An 18,617-nucleotide genomic window follows, 5' to 3' on the forward strand; every position below is an offset into this window, starting at 1 on the left:
AGTTATGATTTCCCCAATTGTCGGAATCCTTCCCGCTATGCCTTCTATAATTTCGCCTAAGTATTTTCTACTGATCGTGAGTACTTCAGGTGTCATAATTCTCTTCCGAGCAACTACCACAATTTACTAGACATATTCTTCCGAACTACGCTAGCTGGCACTAGTTTACTGCTCACTAAGATCGCACCAAGGTTTCGTTATTCCTAATCCCACCTTTAAACCCTTCGTATTGATTCCTCACATACGTCAGGAGTGATGTTGTTCAACAACTACCTAAATATGTACCCTTTTCCAAGCAATACATACTAAATAGGCACAGTCAATTGATGGTCATTCAATTAACAACAATAAACACGTAGTTGAACAAGTAGAGAAATTCAACGACTCAATTATATAAAAACATAACAAGAATTTATCCTACAAAAGGTTCTATTAAAACTCTAGATAACAAATTAGCTATTCATAATAGTATACAAAACTACAATACTAGAATTCATAACCAATAATGGAAATAGGAAGAAGGAAATAAAAAATTCGTAAAAGAATTCCCCGCCTTGCTCCTAGTGTGTTCTTGCCTCCGTAGGTCAAATCCCCAAAGTCGGTCTCTCCCTCAAAATTGGTGTTTAATGACTATTTATATATGTCGGAAAAAGATCCAAACGAAATAAACAAGTCCAAAACCAAATAGGAGACAAAATAGGCACTAAAAAATCGGAACATGCTCGTTTAAGGGTGGCAAGTGGGCCGTCCAGGCCCGGGACCGCGGGCCAAACGGGCTAAAGCCCGATTTTAGCGGGCTTGGGCCGGTCTCGTGGGCCAGTCCTATGATTTGGGCCGGTCTCGTGGGCCGGTCCTATGATTTAGGCCCGTCAGGCCCTGGACCGTTTAGCCCGCCAGGGCCCGGGATCGGCCCGGTCCCTTAGCGGGCCAAACGGTCCCAACGGCTATTCCAACGGCTATTTTTTTTTTTTAAATATAGCTGTTGGGCTGTCAAAAATAGCCGTTGGCTATTTATAAAATAGCCATTTAACCCTCCCCCAACTTTGTTTTAATCCCAAACTTTTTATAATTACACTTTTTTCCTATTTTCAACTATAAATACCCCATTATTCTTTCATTTTTTCTTACAAAATCATCAATCTATCACAATCTCTCTCTAATTTTCTTCTATAATTGCTACTATTGCTTACTTTATTATTACAATTTGTGAAACAATTGTGAAGTTGGTGAATTGAAGTCTTCAACGATAATCAATTTCCAACAAGTTGTTCGTCAATTCGGTAAACTCGTTCCAACTCTTAAGTTTTAATATTATAATTTTGTTTGTTTTATTTATTTTCTATTACTTTATTAATTAAGATGGCTTCCTTAAAAAAAAATTGGTAAAAATAATGAAAAATCCAAGAGTGACGAATGTAGTGCTCAATCTGTTCCTCCCCCACTGCCCCGGGCTCCTCGAACCAAACTCCATATACGTCCTAAACCTGCTATTCTTGATAGCGATAATAGTTTATTACAATTTACTGAAAGTCAATTTTGCCATAATATTAGATCTGGTGAACAATTAGACCATGAATTAATGAATGCTCTTTATTATAATCCAACTATTGATAAAAATGATGACGAGGAAATAGATTTTGATGAAACTCAACCGGATGATGATACACCAACTAGTCCTGCTCCTGATGTTAACCCAACTAGTGGTAACCCTGCTAATCCAAATGATGCCCCATTTGATACTCCTGTTACTACCCCTACTTTTTCTAGACAACCTAGCAAACGGACGGAAACATCTTCTGTTTGGCCATTTTTTACTCAACTAATTCCAGAAAATAAGGTTAAGTGTAAAACTTGTGGCACAGAGTTAGTTTTTAAATATTTTGGATCACGGGGGGGAGGGGAAGAGACGGAAACTTTGGCTAGACACATAATGAAACACCCTCAAGATAAAGTGAGGTATCTTCGTCTGAAAGCTTTGGCCGAGGGGAAAAGTCTACCTACTCCTAGTCAGGTTGACCCTAGTACCGGTTCAAATCAATTTCAACCGGGAATTAACACTGTTACCGGTGGTATTTTATATTATGATCCAAAAAAAGATCGGGAAGAATTGGCAAAAATGGTAACTGTTATGTGTTTACCCTATAGTTTTCCTTCTGATCCTAACTTTGTGCATTATATTAGAATTTTTTTTAATCCTACTTATAAAGGTTTTCCCCGCACAACCATAAAGAGCGATATTTATAAATATAAACATGAATATGAACAATATTTACGCTATTTATTTACTCATATAAATTGTCGTGTTGCTATTACAACTGATATTGGTAGAAGTGGTAACGACTGTGATTACCTTGTAGAATTTTTAGAAAAATTTATATTGCTACTAATGAATTTTTTGGGCAATATTATCCTACTATTTCTAACTGTTTAGTTTATATTGCAGAACTTGCAAATTTGTTTGCTCATTTTTCAGAGGGTAGAGAAATTTATAAACTTGCTATTGATTCTATGAGAAAAAAGTTTAAAAAATATTTTTTCCCTATTCCCCCTATTTATGGTGTTTTTGCTTTGTTAAATCCTTGTATGAAATTAGGAGGTCCTCATTTTAAGTATGAAACTGTTTATAATGATTTAGCACTTAAAGATGAGGAATTGTCTCAACTTTCGGAACCAATAGCCTCAATTAGAATAAATGCTCAAACTATTTTTAATACTTATCAAGTTGCATTAAATCATGCTAGACCAAATGTTCCAACTCATTCTTCTTCTGATTCTCAATCATCTAAAAGAACTGCGAGAGTAAGAGCACTTAGTGCTTGGGCGGGGTTTAGGGGTTCTCAAGGTTCTAGTAGTAGTGATTTTTCACAACTAAATGAGCTTGAAGTTTATTTGTCGCAGGAAATTGAGGAAGTGAATCCCGACGGCTCCTTTAATCTTTTGGAATGGTGGAAGGACAAAGAAAAACACTTTTCGAGAATGGAGGAAGTTTATTTTTCACCTTGTTGTGCTCATTCCATAGGGGGATGAAGACTAAGAAAGATATTGCCATATTTTTTAATGCTATAATAAAATTACAAGGCATATCTCTTTACAATATTTTTATCTTTAGACTTAGATATTATTTTTAACATCCTTTTGTCTTTAGACTAATATATATACTATACTATACTTTATATACATCTTATATATAGTATATAAGCTGTATATATAGCTTATCGAATATAACTTTTATATATATATATACTATACTATACTATATATACATCTTATATATAGTATATAAGATGTATATATAGCATATCGAATATAGCTTATATATAAATATACTATATATACATCTTATATCGATATATATATATATATATATATATATATATATATATATATATATATATATTATACATTTAATATATATACTATACTATACTATATATACATATATAGTATATAAGATGTATATATAGCTTATCGAATTTAACTTATATATATATATTATACATTTAATATATATTCTATACTATACTATACTATACTATACTATATATACATCTTATATGTAGTATATAAGATGTATATATAGCTTATCGAATATAGCTTATATACATCTTATATCGATATACTATATATACATCTTATATACTATATATATTCGAATATAATATATATACACATCTTATATATATACTATATATATATTTAATATATATACTATACTATATATACATCTTATATATAGTATATAAGATGTATATATAGCTTATCGAATATAGCTTATATATATATATATATATATACATCTTATATCGATATACTATATATACATCTTATATACTATATATACATCTTATATATTATATATATTCGATATTAAATATTGAATATTAAAATTTAGGATGTTAAATAAAACTTAGGTCATAATTCTATAATAAAATTTACAAAGCATTGCCTTAGATATTTTTTTTAACATCCTTTTGTCTCTAATATCTATTTAATTTTTTTTAAAAAAAAATATATGTTGGGCCCACTTAGCCCGTGGGTCGGGACCGTTTAGCCCGGGACCAAACGGTCCTGGTCCGGTCCATACAAAAAGCCCGTTTGGCCCGTTTAATTTGGACGGGCCCGGGACCGGGCCCGGGACCGTTTGGACCGGCCACTTGGCTCGTTTAGGTCCGGGACCGGCCCACTTACCAGCCCTATGCTTGCTAGAGACCTTGCGGCGCGAACTCTAATGCGCGGTTCTTCTCGCTATACCCCTGGCGGCGCGGGCTTTGCAGCTCGCTTTCCACTGTGCGCCGCAAAATCCTCCGCGAGAAAAATCCCCTGCGATGCCTGTTGCTGCTTCGTTTAAAATTCTGTTTTGTTTCAATTTGTTCAACTCACTTTTCAATTTCTTTTCTCTTTCTCGTTTCTTGCCTTTCTTCTTTCAATTCTTCTTTTGTCTTGTTTTGATTTCTTTTGTCCCCTGGTTAAATAATCACAACTTCATTCTTGTAGTATATAAAATACACATAAAATCTCTACTTTGCTTCCAATTTCGTCTCCAACGTATCTACACATAAAATAAACTCAATTAAGCACAAATATAGTCTAGTTTGCATTAAAGCACCTAAATGTAAGGTAAGTAATTGATGGGTTTAAAGTATCTTAGATTTATGTTTTAATGATCTAACAAACTTATTGTTAAGAATCAGATAAAGAACATGATGTACACTTGGTATATATCTCTATCAATGGACTCAAGCTAATGTGTGTTGTATGACTTCAGATAGAAAAGAATCAACTCAGGGACCTGATCCCTTTGAGTTTACCTAACAGCAGTACGAAGTCAACTCTACAGCTGGAAAGTGACTGCCTGCACTGTACATGCTACAGTACAGAAACAGTGCAACAGTCACTTCCAATTGGGAAGGGCTTTTTACCAACCAAGTGTTTACATCATCCAAAGGATATTAACAAGAAGCATTACAACAAAACATCACTTGAACACTTGTGAAATAATTCAAGCACTCAAGATCTGATAATCAAGCATTGAAGTCACAAGTGCATCAAGAACAAAGTACAACACTACTACAGACCAGTTCCTACAAGATCTTTGTATTAGTTTTTCATTATAATTCATACTTTGCTTATTTAGAAGCTTTAACTAGGAACCTCCAAAAACCATAAACCCTTAGAGTTTGTGTCGTGACTAGAGTTAGTTATGAGTTGAAGTCTTTGTAATAGGTGTATTGCAAAGTGACTTGTAATAGGTGTATTACAAGTTAGTGAGGGATTAAGAGTTTAATTCCTAGGTTACAATAGGTTGTAATCTAAAGATTGCTCAAGTAGTGAAGTTGAAATCCTACAAGTGTAGGTCGTGATTTTTTATCCCCTTGAACAGGAGATTTTTCCACGTAAAATCTCCTGTGTCATTTACTTACTGGTTCATTAGCTATTTCTGTGGGAACTGGTATAGGACCAGGTCTCTATACAGTTTGGTGGACTCATGCATTCTATCAATTGGTATCAGAGCGGGTTCTTTCTAAAAGATTAACACCTAGAGAGGATCCTTACCATGGCTGTTCCACCAAACCTCGAGGAAGGACAATCAACCTATATGCCCCCGAGATTCAACGGTCAATACTATGGCTGGTGGAAAACTCAAATGCATGACTTCATAATGGAAGAAGACTCCGAGTTATGGGATGTTATTTGTGATGGTCCATACGTCCCAACAAAGAAGGTAGGAGAACCTGTTGTAATGGTGCCAAAAACCAGGAAAGAGTACAATGATGCCGACAGGAAAGCTGTAGAAAAGAACTTTCGCGCCAAATATATTTTAGTGTGTGGCATAGGACCTGGTGAATATAATAGGATCTCAGCCTGTCAATCCGCTAAGGAGATATGTGAAGCTCTACAAACGGCACATGGGGGAACCACTCAAGTAAAGCAGTCCAAGATCGACATGCTCACCACTGAGTATGAGCTCTTTAAAATGAAGGATGATGAATCCATTCAAGACATGCATACTCGATTCACTTCCATTATAAATGAGCCACACTCTCTTGGAGAAATCATTCCTAGGAACAAGCTCGTGAGAAAAGTTCTTAGCGTTTTACCCAGCTCCTGGGAGAGTAAGGTAAACGCTATTACTGAAGCCAAGGATTTGCAAACACTGACTATGGGCGAGCTGGTTGAAAATCTGAAGACCTATGAGATGAAGAGAAAGAAGGACAGTGAAAGAAGAGGACCAAAGAAGGATAAGAACCTAGTACTCAAAGCTGAAAACAATGATTCGAGTGAGGAGGATAGCGATATGGCATACCTTACGAGAAGGTTTCAGAAAATGGTTCGAATGAATGAAGGTATACCAAAGAGAGGTAGTTCCAGCAAACCAAAGAATTATGACCTCTGTCATAAGTATGGAAAGCTAGGACATTTCATCAAGGACTGTCCTCTTCTGAAGCAAGAACATTTCAAGCACAACTCTGATAAAGCAGCCAAGAGGAACCCGGTTCCTGACAAACGCTTCAAAAGAAAAAACACAGCTAACAATGTTATGAAGAAAGCTCTTGCAGCATGGGGAGACTCCTTCAGTGAGTCTAAAGAAGAAAATGATGCAGGTGATAGCTCCATGTTGGCAGTTGAAAGTGAAGCAAATGAATATGATTCAATATTTGCCTTGATGGCTCAGTCAGACAATGATGAAGACGATGGCAATGATGAGGTAAATTTTAGGGATGTTTAGAGAAATTTGAAATCCTATTCTACTAAAAAACTCATGTCATTAGCTAATATATTGATTGATGCATATCATAGTCTGGTGAGTGATAAGGATGCCTTAACCATATAGTTAGGAGATGCTGAGCAGACTAGAGATGACTTGGTGGTTTGTATAGTTGACCTGAAGGAAACCATAGAAAATCTGAAAAATGAAAAGAAGGTTCTAACATAAAAAATTGCTAGTGTAGAACATGAAAGAGATGATTTGATCGTAGTTGTAGTTTACTTGAAAGAAACCACTGAGAACCTTAGTAAATAAAAAAATGCCTTAGTGGAGAAAGTTGCTATCACTGAGCAAGAAAGAGATGATCTCCTAGTGGTGATTGCAGACCTAGAGGAGACAATTGAGGAACTTAAAGCAGACTCTAGGCTTGGAAATTCTGAAAAAGGAAAGGAAATTGCTAGTGAGGCACATATTAAACTTGAAAATGAGCTAAATATTGTGAAAACTAGTTTATGTGCTGAGCTTGAGAAAAATAGGCAGCTTCAAGCAGAATTGGAAAAAGTAAAAAATGATCTTGAGAAATCTCTTAAGTGGACCTGGTCCTCACATGCTATTACTGTCATGTATTTTAACAATGGTAGAAACATGCAGGGAATTGGGCTCCAAAGGGAGAAAGTTCCCTATAACCCTCATAGCAAGTACGTCACTGTACCTGATAACTGGCTTTGTACCCACTGTGAGAACAATGGACATTTCAAGGAAAATTACCAAGCCAGAGTCCAGTCCGTTCAGAAAAATAAAGTTTTTGCTGAAAAAGTAACTACTGGAAGAGGACCAGGTGCCACTCACAAAAACGCATGTTGCCTGTATGGACTAGAAGAGCTCTCATTCATCCCTTTTCTCATTACAAGGGACCCAAACTTGTTTGGGTTCCTAAATCTAACCCTTGAATTCCTTGTGCAGGGAACAGTGAGAGGAAGCAGTTAATAATGGATCATGGATAGTGGATTCTCTAAGCACATGACTGGGAATACCATGGACTTTCTTTCACTGAAAGCCCTGCAAGGAGGGAATGTATCCTTTGAAAATGGAAAAAAGGGGTACATTCTTGGTGTTGGAAAAATTGGAAAGTCTCTCTCACACTCAATCGAGAACGTGTATTATGTCAATGGTCTGAAGTACAGTCTCTTGAGTGTTTCTCAACTTTGTGATAAGGGAAACAAAATGGAGTTTTTTTTCAAAGATATGCACAGTTACTAATTTGGTAACTGGTGAAGTGGTACTTGTGGCCAAAAGATACAAGAACATCTACGCTGCAGATTTTGAGTCCCTACAAAGTGGTGACATGAGCTGCGTTAAAGCTGTTAATAATGATGTCGAGTTGTGGCACAGAAGGCTGGGACATGAAAGCTTCTCTCTTCTGAACAAGCTGATACAGAAGGACCTGGTTCGTGGCTTGCCAAATTCAAAGTTCAAAGAGCACAAAGTATGCGATGCCTGTGCTAGAGGGAAGCATGTGAAATCTTCATTCAAGCCAAAAAAGGATGTTAGCACATCAAAGCCACTTGAACTACTTCATATGGATCTATGTGGCCCTATGAGAGTGCTAAGTAGGGGAGGAAAAAGATACATTTTTGTGATAGTGGATGACTACTCAAGATTCACTTGGACGATGTTTCTCATAACAAAGGATGAGACCTTCGAAGTATTTGTAGCCTTTGTGAAGAAAATTCAAGTGAAGATGGAATCAAAAGTGGCTTGCATCAGATCCGATCATGGAACAGAATTTGACAATGCTAAGTTTGATGAATTCTGCAGTGAAAATGGCAACTTCTCAGCTCTAAGAACTCCACAAAAAATGGAGTTGTAGAAAGGAAGAACATAACCCTTGAAGATATAGCTAGAACAATGCTTATTGATAGTGGGATAGCCAAAAACGTCTGGGCAGAACCCATAAATACTGCCTGCTACTTGGTGAACAGGTGCATGATCAGATCCTTCTTGAACAAAACTCCCTATGATCTGCTAAATGGAAGGAAGCCCAAGCTAACTCACTTAAGAACGTTCGGGTGCAAGTGTTATGTTCTAAACTATAGAAAGGATCAGCTTGGAAAATTTGATGCCAAAAGCGATGAAGGAATTTTTCTGGGGTATTCTTCTCAAAGTAAAGCTTACAAAGTTTACAATAAAAGGACTCAGTGTGTGGAAGAAAGTGTTCATGTAATCTTTAATGAGTCTATTTCATCTGGTGAGAAGAGCAACAAGGATGATCAAGACAGTGAGCCACTGCTGGTTCCAGGAGAAATTATTGATATGGCAAATGGAAAGGCAGATATGATGAGTCAAGTGAATGAGACAAATGAAGGCAATGCAACCTCATCCACTCCAACTCAAGAGGAACCAGGTACCCAAATCACAACCATTGAAGCTGAAGAAAGAGTGGTTGATGCAGTTCAAAGTACTCCACAGGTAGCAAAAAGAAGAATGCAAGGGAGCAAGTCAGGATTGCCTAGTTCCTCCACTAATGATATTCAAGTGCCAAACTGGAAACACAAAAACTTCCATCCCCTCGATAATATAATCACCCCCCTTGATTCTGGAGTCCAAACTAGATCAAAAGCAAGAAGTTCACTTGCCTTCTCAGCCTTCCTCTCCTAAATAGAACCCAAAAATATTAAGAAAGCCTTGAAGGATGCAGACTGAATCACAGCTATGCAAGAAGAGCTGCATCAATTTGAAAGGAACAAGGTAAGGCTAGTTGTTCAAGTCTTCAATTAGGAGGAAATGATTGATTATGATGAGACCTTCACTCCAGTTGCTCGTATGAAAGCCATCGGAATTCTCATTGCCTTTGTATCACATATGAAATTCACCTTGTTCCAAATGGATGTCAAAAGTGCATTTCTGAATGGTTTTCTCAAGGAAGAAGTCTATGTTAAGGAACCTCCAGATTTTGAATGTCATGAACATCCTGAATATGTGTTCAAATTGGACAAGGCACTGTATGGTTTGAAGCAGGCTCCTCGAGCTTGGTATGAAAGGTTGTCAAAGTTTCTCTTAGAAAATGGCTTTACAAGAGGAAAAATTGACAACACTCTGTTCCTGAAGAAACGAGGAAGGAACTTGCTCATTGTTCAGGTATACGTTGATGATATTATCTTTGGGGCAACAACTGACTCATTTTGTGAGGAATTTGCAAAACTTATGAGAAGTGAGTTTGAGATGAGCATGATGGGGGAGCTGAACTTTTTCTTGGGTCTTCAAGTGAAGCAGTCCACGAAGGGAACCTGTATCAGTCATCAGAAATACATCAAGGAGCTTTTGAAGAGGTTCGATATGGAAGCATCAAAAGTGATCGACACTTCCATTGCCACTGCCACTCGACTGGACTTGGATGAATCTGGCTCTTCTGTAAATCAAATAATGTATCGAGGCATTATTGGATCTCTCCTCTATCTCACTGCCAGTAGACCAGATATTGTATTCAGTATGGGGCTATGTGCAAGGTTCTAGTCAAACCCCAAGGAATCTCACCTAAAGGCTGCCAAAAGGATTATGAGATATCCTAAGGGAACACAGGACCTAGTTCTGTATTACCCTTCAAGTGACAATTTTAATCTTGTTTGGCACACTGATGCAGATTATGTAGGTTATCTGGTGAACAGGAAAAGAACATCCGGAATGGCTCACTTCCTAGGATCCTGTCTGATTTCATGAGGCACATGGAAGCAAAACTCTGTAGCTCTCTCAACAGCTGAAGCAGAATATGTTGCTGCAACTTTTTGGTGTGCCCAACTCTTGTGGATCAAACAACAATTGGAGGATTTTGGAGTATACACTGATTGTGTACCTCTTCTATGTGACAATACCAGTGCACTCAACATGGCAAAGAACCCGGTCCAGAACAAGAGAACCAAGCACATTGACGTGAGACATCATTTTCTCAAAGACAATATGGAGAAGGGGCTTATTTGCATGAAGTTCTGTAGTACAGAAGACCAAATTGCAGACATCTTCACCAAAACTCTGAGCATGGAACATTTTGAGAAAAACAGGATGGCACTGGGGTTAATCAAGCCTAATAGAGAACCTGGTTCCTCTCCATATGGCTATGAAAGTTACATTCAGGTAAATCTAGCTAAAGTGTTTTCCGGCCAAGCCTAACTCACCTCTATACCATTGCAGGTAGACACAGATGGTGATTATAGAAGCTGAAGAAACAATGCATGAGCAGTAAAAGAGAGTTGAAAAATCTTTTCTGAAAGACCGGTCAAGAACCTGGTTCTTGTACCACATGTTAGTAGTCTTGTGTTTTTTTCATGCATATCTCAAAAGAAACAAAATTAACTGCCACGTCATCCACCTTTTCAGACCCTGTATATCACGTATTTTCTTTCAAATATTTTCACTTCCCTCTGCAATGTTGCATCTTCCCACAAACCTACAGCCATTTCAAAACCCGTTTCTCTTCCCTCATAATTATCCTTTCCCTCCTTAAAACCCCTATACCTCCTAATCTTAAGCGATCATCCTTCTCTCTTTCCACTCTTCCAGAACCTTCTACCCAACTATCTACTATGGCTTAAGAGCAATCAAACCTACCTACCTCTGAAGAGAAAACCCTTGACTCATCTGCCATGTTAGAAAAACCACCAAACGTCCCCTCTTCCACCATTGCTGACCCAGAAACACCCAAACCTGATTCCACTCCTTCCTTAAGTGTTGAGGACTCAGAAGCACCAAAAATAGATAGTGTTTCTTCTCTGTTGCCTGATACTCTCAAAGAACAGAACAAGGATGAAGAAAAGGGTGAAACTCAACAAGGAAAAGGGGTGTCCGAGGAAGATACTGATCAGTGTGCTAGTCCTCTGGTTGCTGCTGCTGCTGCTATGGAACCTCAGGAAAAGGAGGCCATCAAAAATATGTTGGCCATTGCTGCCGAGAGACTGGTGAATGAGGTAACTTCTTCTATGCCTGAGTCTCAGGGGGAAGGGACTCCGCTCTTAAGAGAAGAAGGAACAATGGTGCTCTTAGGATCTTCTGCACCTGAAGAAGCTACTGGAAACCCTGCTGATGAACCTGATCCCCTCCCTGAGGAAACAGGTCAGGAATCATCTTCCCAGGTCAGCTTCAATCCTTCTCCATCTCCGCACTTTGATGTTGAACCGTTGGAGTCCATCCTTCCCGTTGTGAGATATATTGATGAGGATGAACAGGATGATGTGGTTCTCAGTGTACACTTTAAGATTAGAAAGACACGTGGTCACTCTTGATCCCCCTCCTAAGCGACCTACCACAAGGTTGCAACAGAAGGAGGCTTTTGAGTCTTCCTTGAAGAAAAGCAAAAAGAATAGCAAGAAAAAGAAGAAGAGGCTGGTGAAGGACGGGGAAATTGTGTGTGACAAAAGTATACCTGTAGTGGAAGTGGATGAGGATGCTCAAGAGGAACCAAGTTCCCTGGTTAAGAGATCTCAGAAAAAGAAATAATCTGTTGAGAGTGCTTCAAAGGAAGCTGTTGAAACATCAAGTAAAAAGTCTGTGAAAGGTAGTATCAAGTCTAAAAAAGTTGTGGAGGAACAATCAGTGTCTGATGATGATATTCTGGTGAAATCAAGTTGCAAGGGTATGTCCATTGAGAAGTCTGGTAAAAGAAAGTTGGAAACTGTTAGGGCACCCGGTTCTGTCAAAAGGGTGAAAAGTGTAAGTGTACTTGGGCAAGAAAGGCTGCGGTACCAGAAGGTACTGTGGGGTCGCACGTTTGACCCAGAGATTTCTGAAAATGGTGGGTATGAGACAAATTCTTGAGATAGTGGAATTTCAGCAGCGGGGCCATCTGTTCAAAGAGGATGTGTCCAAGGTGTATGAGGATGAGGTCCAAAGTTTCTATGCTGAACTCTTCACTATTGAAGATGACCACTTCTGTGTCCTAGTGAATGATGTGGATATTGTTATAGATGCTACTATGTTGGGAAACATTCTCAGGGTTCCATCTGAAGGGGTGTCATCTGTGAGAGGTGCTTGTGGCTCTAATTTTAGGCGCGCCATTGCGAAAGAGAAAGATGTCCATCATGGGGAACGGGTACACAAGAAGGCTCTGCTTCTTGTGTACCAACTGTTATTTGAGTTGGTTAATAAGGTTCTGCTCCCTCGTGCTGAGAGAAGGTCCATCATATCCCGGTCTGATCTATACTTAATGGAAGCATTGGATGAGTTCCGCTCTATCAATTTGCCTGCCATTATGATTGAACATATGCAGAAAGTGGCAGCTTTCAAGGATGGGAACCATGGACACCCTTATGGCTTTCTTCTCACGCGTGTCTTCAAGTTTTTTAATGTGCCCTTAGGACAGCCCAAGATGGGAACCAGGAAACAGACCTTCTCGAAAATTACACTGGAGGAATGTGAATGTGATGAAAAGGTTGGAGGAATGGGCAGCACTTTGACGATCTCCGAGCTGATCAATGCCCAGAATAGTGCTATAGAGGAGATCAGGAAGCTGAAGGCAAGGAATGCCATTCTCGAAACTCAGCTAAGTCAGGCTATAGGGGCACCGGGACCTTCCAGTTCATCAAGTGAAGAAGTTGCTCGTCTGTCAAAAGGAAATGCTGAGCTCAGGAAATAGGTGGAGAACCTGCGAGAGAAACTGCTCGTAGAGCAGATGTCCGCAAATGCTCGGATTGACCTTGTTCTCAACACTCTTGTGGCCTCCTCCAAGCCTTCTTCCTCTAGTGCTCCCTAGGAATATCTTCCAGTGACCAGTGCCAGTGACCAGTGTCAAGTTTCTCTCTTTTGTTTTGATGACTTGTGGTAGTTGTTTTTATCTTTTTTGTGATGTGGATGGATTTCACCTGAACTGCTCCCGCTTTCAACAGTCCAAAATTGCCTCTGCTTTCTTGGCAGAGGCTTATGTCTTATAAATCAATGAAGACTCTCTTTTTGTTGTTAAATGCTTGTGTTTTTCTATTTCTCTTTTCCAACATGTTGTATGCACACATGTGGCAAGAGTTAGCTGGGCTAGACTTTTTTATGCTGATTACTTGCTTTTGTATTTTTAATGATGCCAAAAGGGGTAAGATAGGGGCATCTGAGTAAGGGGGAAGCATAGAGTCAGGGGGAACTTGTGAAGTTCCTGGTACTTTATCTGGTTTATTGTGTTCTACAAATGGTTTTCAATTTTTAAGTTTGTCATCATCAAAAAATGGGAAATTGATGGGTTTAAAGTATCTTAGATTTATGTTTTGATGATCTAACAAACTTATTAATAAGAACCAGATAAAGGACATGATGTACACTTGGTATCTATCTCTATCAACGGACTCAAGCTAATGTGTGCTGTATGACTTCAGACAGAAAAGAATCAACTCAGGGACTTGATCCCTTTGAGTTTCCCTAACAGCAGTACGAAGTCAACTCTACAGTTGGAAAGTGACTGCCTGCACTGTACATGCTATAGTGCAGAAACAATGCAGCAGTCACTTCCCATTGGGAAGGGCTTTTTACCAACCAAGTGTTTACATCATCCAAAGGATATTAACAAGAAGCATTACAATAAAATATCACTTGAACACTTGTGAAATAATTCACGCACTCAAGATCTGATAATCAAGCATTGAAGTCACAAGTACATCAAGAACAAAGTACAACACTACTACGGACCAGTTCCTACAGCAAGTCTTTTGTTTGTCCTTAGTTGAGTTGTATCTTTGTATTAGTTTTTCATTGTAATTCATACTTTGCTTATTTAGAAGCTTTAACTAGGAACCTCCAAAAACCATAAACCCTTAAAGCATGTGTCGTGAATAGAGTTAGTCATGAATTGAAGTCTTTGTAATATGTTTATTGCAAAGTGGCTTGTAATAGGTGTATTACAAGTTAGTGAGGGATTAAGAGTTTAATTCCTAGGTTACAATAGGTTGTAATCTAAAGATTGCTCAAGTAGTGAAGTTGAAATCCTACAAGTGTAGGTCGTTATTTTTTATCCCCTTGAGCAGGGATTTCTCCACGTAAAATCTCCTGTGTCATTTACTTGCTGGTTCATTAGCTATTTCTGTGGGAACTGGTATAGAACCAGGTCTCTATACAGTTTAGTGGACTCATACATTCTATCAGTAATGCACTAAAAATATATAATTGTAGCCAAACATCAACCGGTAAGTATTCCTTATTAACTAGAGATCTCAGGTTTGAGTTTTGGATATGAAATCACCTTTGTTATATAGCGCTTTACCCCTCCCCTCTTCCCCCAATGTGAGACTTTCCTGCGCGAATCCAAATTAAGCCGGACCCCAATATAGATAATGAAGGGTCAAATTAAAAAATAGCCAGATTTACATGTGATAATTGAAAAATAGCCACAGTTTCAAAAATAATTGAAATGTTTTCACTTTTCATGTAAAGATAAATCTAAACAAAAATATTGTTCAAAATCCGGAAAATATTCTAGCATAATATACTGGAGTTCGAATTTTTTACATGTAAACTTCCAGCATAACATGCAGGAATTTCATAATGTGCTAGAGTTCTAACATAATATGCTGGAAGTTCATACACAAGTGCTCCAATCTCAAGTATATTATGCTGGAACTTTTCGTGTGTTGGAGTTCCAGCATAATATGCAGGAAGTTCATACACAGGTGCTCCAATCTCCAGTATATTATGCTGGAACTTTTCGTGTGCTGGAGTTCCAGAATAATATGCTGGAAGTTCATACACAAGTGCTCCAATCTCTAGTATATTATGCCGGAACTTTCCGTATTGCAGCAAAAAGTAACTATTTTTCAATAATTTTGTAATCGCTGACTATTTTTCAATTACTAGTCCGAAAACTGACTAACCCGTACTATTTTAACGATAATAAACTTCGGATGAAAAACCAAAAGATAAAATAATTACTTCGGACACTCTCATATATATCTCGTTAAAGAGGATGGGGTCAACCTCATGATCCATGGTCCCATTATGTCACTTTGGTTAGCATTTGTAGTACAAATCTTACTTCCAATTTAAGTCTAACACACAAAAGTCATTACTTATCCGTCCCAATTTATGTGATACATTTTGATTCGATACGAAATGTTAAAAAATAAAAGATTTTTAAAACTTATAATCTAAAATTAATTTAGACATTTATATAGCTATAAATCACCTTATTAAATAAAATAAGACTAAAATTTAATTTGTTTCTAAATATAAAAAGATATCGTTCTTCTTTAAACAAATTAAAAAAATTACATAAATTGAGATAGCAGGAGTAGTTTATATAAGAGTTTAAGTCCTAAGAGGCTAATATGATTTTGCTTTTGCATAACTAAAGACATTTCACTATCATATTTTTGTAAGGAGTATATATATATATATATATATATATATATATATGATAATCGTGGTGTACGCATTCATAGGTGCAAGGTACTTTACTTACTACATAAGTGGATGACTACAATAGATAGATCTGGCTTTCTTTACTTAGAGAGAAAGTCCTACGCTCTTTCTAAGTTTGATATATAGAAAGTTTAAAAAATAAGTCAAATCTCCAGAAAATCCTCTTAGATAGCTGAACAGGCTGACAATCCGCAAAAAATGTTGAGCAAAGTTACTGACCTAAAGAGTGAGGCTAATCCGTAACATCAACCATAAAAGAATGAGGTTCGAGCTGATGAACAGGAGAATGCCGCGATACATCTCGAACACAATTAACTAGGAAATAGAGATCTACCATAGGCCTTTGTTAGAATCTTATCATAGGTATTAATAATTAGTAGAACAAAACGAATTCAGAACGAATTGGCAATGTGGCCAACTAGTAGTTTAAAACATAAAGGACAAAAGTCACAAAGACAAAGGATAAGTTTATCTCATTCTTACAGTGTATAACCATAACATTGTCTTGAGGATAGAGCATGAGCAAAATACTGACCACGAAATAACTATTTACTATATCTAATAGCATTATCTGTATATGACTCTGAGTAAGAGAAACATCCAACAAAAAAGTTCTAAAAAGTACTGTCTAAAAACATTATTTACGAGTTATGATATAACAAATAAGGAAAGAAAGAAAGTGAAGTTTCTTGAACATCCTCTAACGTTTCGAAAATAAGTACAAACGCCTTCATATTGATCCGTAAAATTCTACTAGACATACTCATAACACGTAGAAATATTGAACCTAGAGCTTTGATGCATAATCAAACATATCGAGTGATTATGTCCTATTGCACATGAAGAAGTAACCTTGCCATAAACAACTGAGTGAATATCTTCCTATTCTATGCTATAAAGAAAAACAGCTCTTATCTTTATGGATAATTAATTTATTTTCAGAATATAGTTGGGTGACTTTAAACAAGAAATAGATCAAGAAAATGACAAGATCGGGATATAAAAATAGAAACTTATGATAACTCTAAGATTCAACTGCTATCTAAATGTATGATTATATATTTAGTTCATTCTAATCTCACTAAGTGAAATTAGTTAGTGTCTGAAAGAGTTTACGATCTGATAAAATTTTCAAAATAGTCTATTTGTCCTCGAAGTTGAAAGTTAGTTAGTTTTGAGTGGCACATTTAAATTAGTCCACTCATCATAAAGGCATATTTGGGACCAAAGTCTAACAAAGGATAAATAAAATCTATTTCTCATAGTTGAGGGGTAAATTTAAACTAATTCACTAATAATAAGGGCATGTTTGAGACTAAATAGAAACTAAGGGCAAATTTGCTCTATTTTTTTTTATACAGTTGAGGGGCATTTTTGACCCCCCTCCCTCAAAATAAATAACTTGAAAAAATAAGATAAATTTCTATCAACAAGAAGATGGAAATACGGAATGGTAAATTTATTCGTGATCTTGATGTCCACATTAAACTAATAAATACAAGATATATATTTGTCATATACACACTAATTATTTTTACTATAAATTTTAGATATTAAATTAAATTATTTGGATTTGATGTAAATAATGAGAATAAATACTAAATATTTATCATAAGGAATTATACCTAAAATTAGCATCGTGGACTAGTTCTGTCCATTCACTAGAGGCATCATTCCTTCTCCAATACTCGTAGAAATCGTTAAATAAATGTTGTCAATTTCAAGATTCTTGCTTAAATTGACCAAAAAAAAGTTAGTGAAAGATGTCCATCATTTTTTGATATGGGGGGGTGTGAGGAATGGATTTCTCCGATTAGAGATCGTTTGGTACAATAATGAGATAAATTAAAATATCTCACGAGAATAATCGCCTCGCATTTTGTATGAATAATTAATTTCCATCGTTATAGTGTAAAACTTATTGTGAAATCAGTTCATATCCGTATAGAATATAAACAATTCTAATTTTCCGGATGTACAAAGTCAAAGATAGAAAATTAAATGGGGCCGTACAAAATAGAAAATTAAATGGGGCCGTACAAAACATTATAGTGTCTATTACTAAAGCGATAAATACATGTACCTTTCGACACGAATTTGATTCAAAAGCCATATAGAAATAATCATTAAATTCTAATTTTTTTTTATTAATATGATTAATTCGAATTTATATTGCATAATATCTATTAAAGGGAAAGAAGCTTCATATCATAAGTTTCTCTATTCTTCAGATTCGATCCAAAACATCTAGTTAAAAATAACAACTTACCCCATCCAATGTTTGTACAATAAGTTTAAGTACAACGTACAAACACGTCAAGCAATGTCGAAGTCAAAATTTTACATCTTACCTTTCTAAAACATCACAATTTGGGTTTTAACTTATAACCTTAAGAAATTTTTGAATTCTTTCTTATATTACATTAGAATCCTTCCATATATTAAGGCGATTCAATAATTTATATATAACAAAATAATTATTTTTATTTTATTTGTGCAGTATAATTTTTTGATGAATTAAATTCAATCA

Source organism: Nicotiana tabacum, chromosome 18 (genome assembly GCF_000715075.1).
Source record: "Nicotiana tabacum cultivar K326 chromosome 18, ASM71507v2, whole genome shotgun sequence".
NCBI lineage: Eukaryota > Viridiplantae > Streptophyta > Magnoliopsida > Solanales > Solanaceae > Nicotiana > Nicotiana tabacum.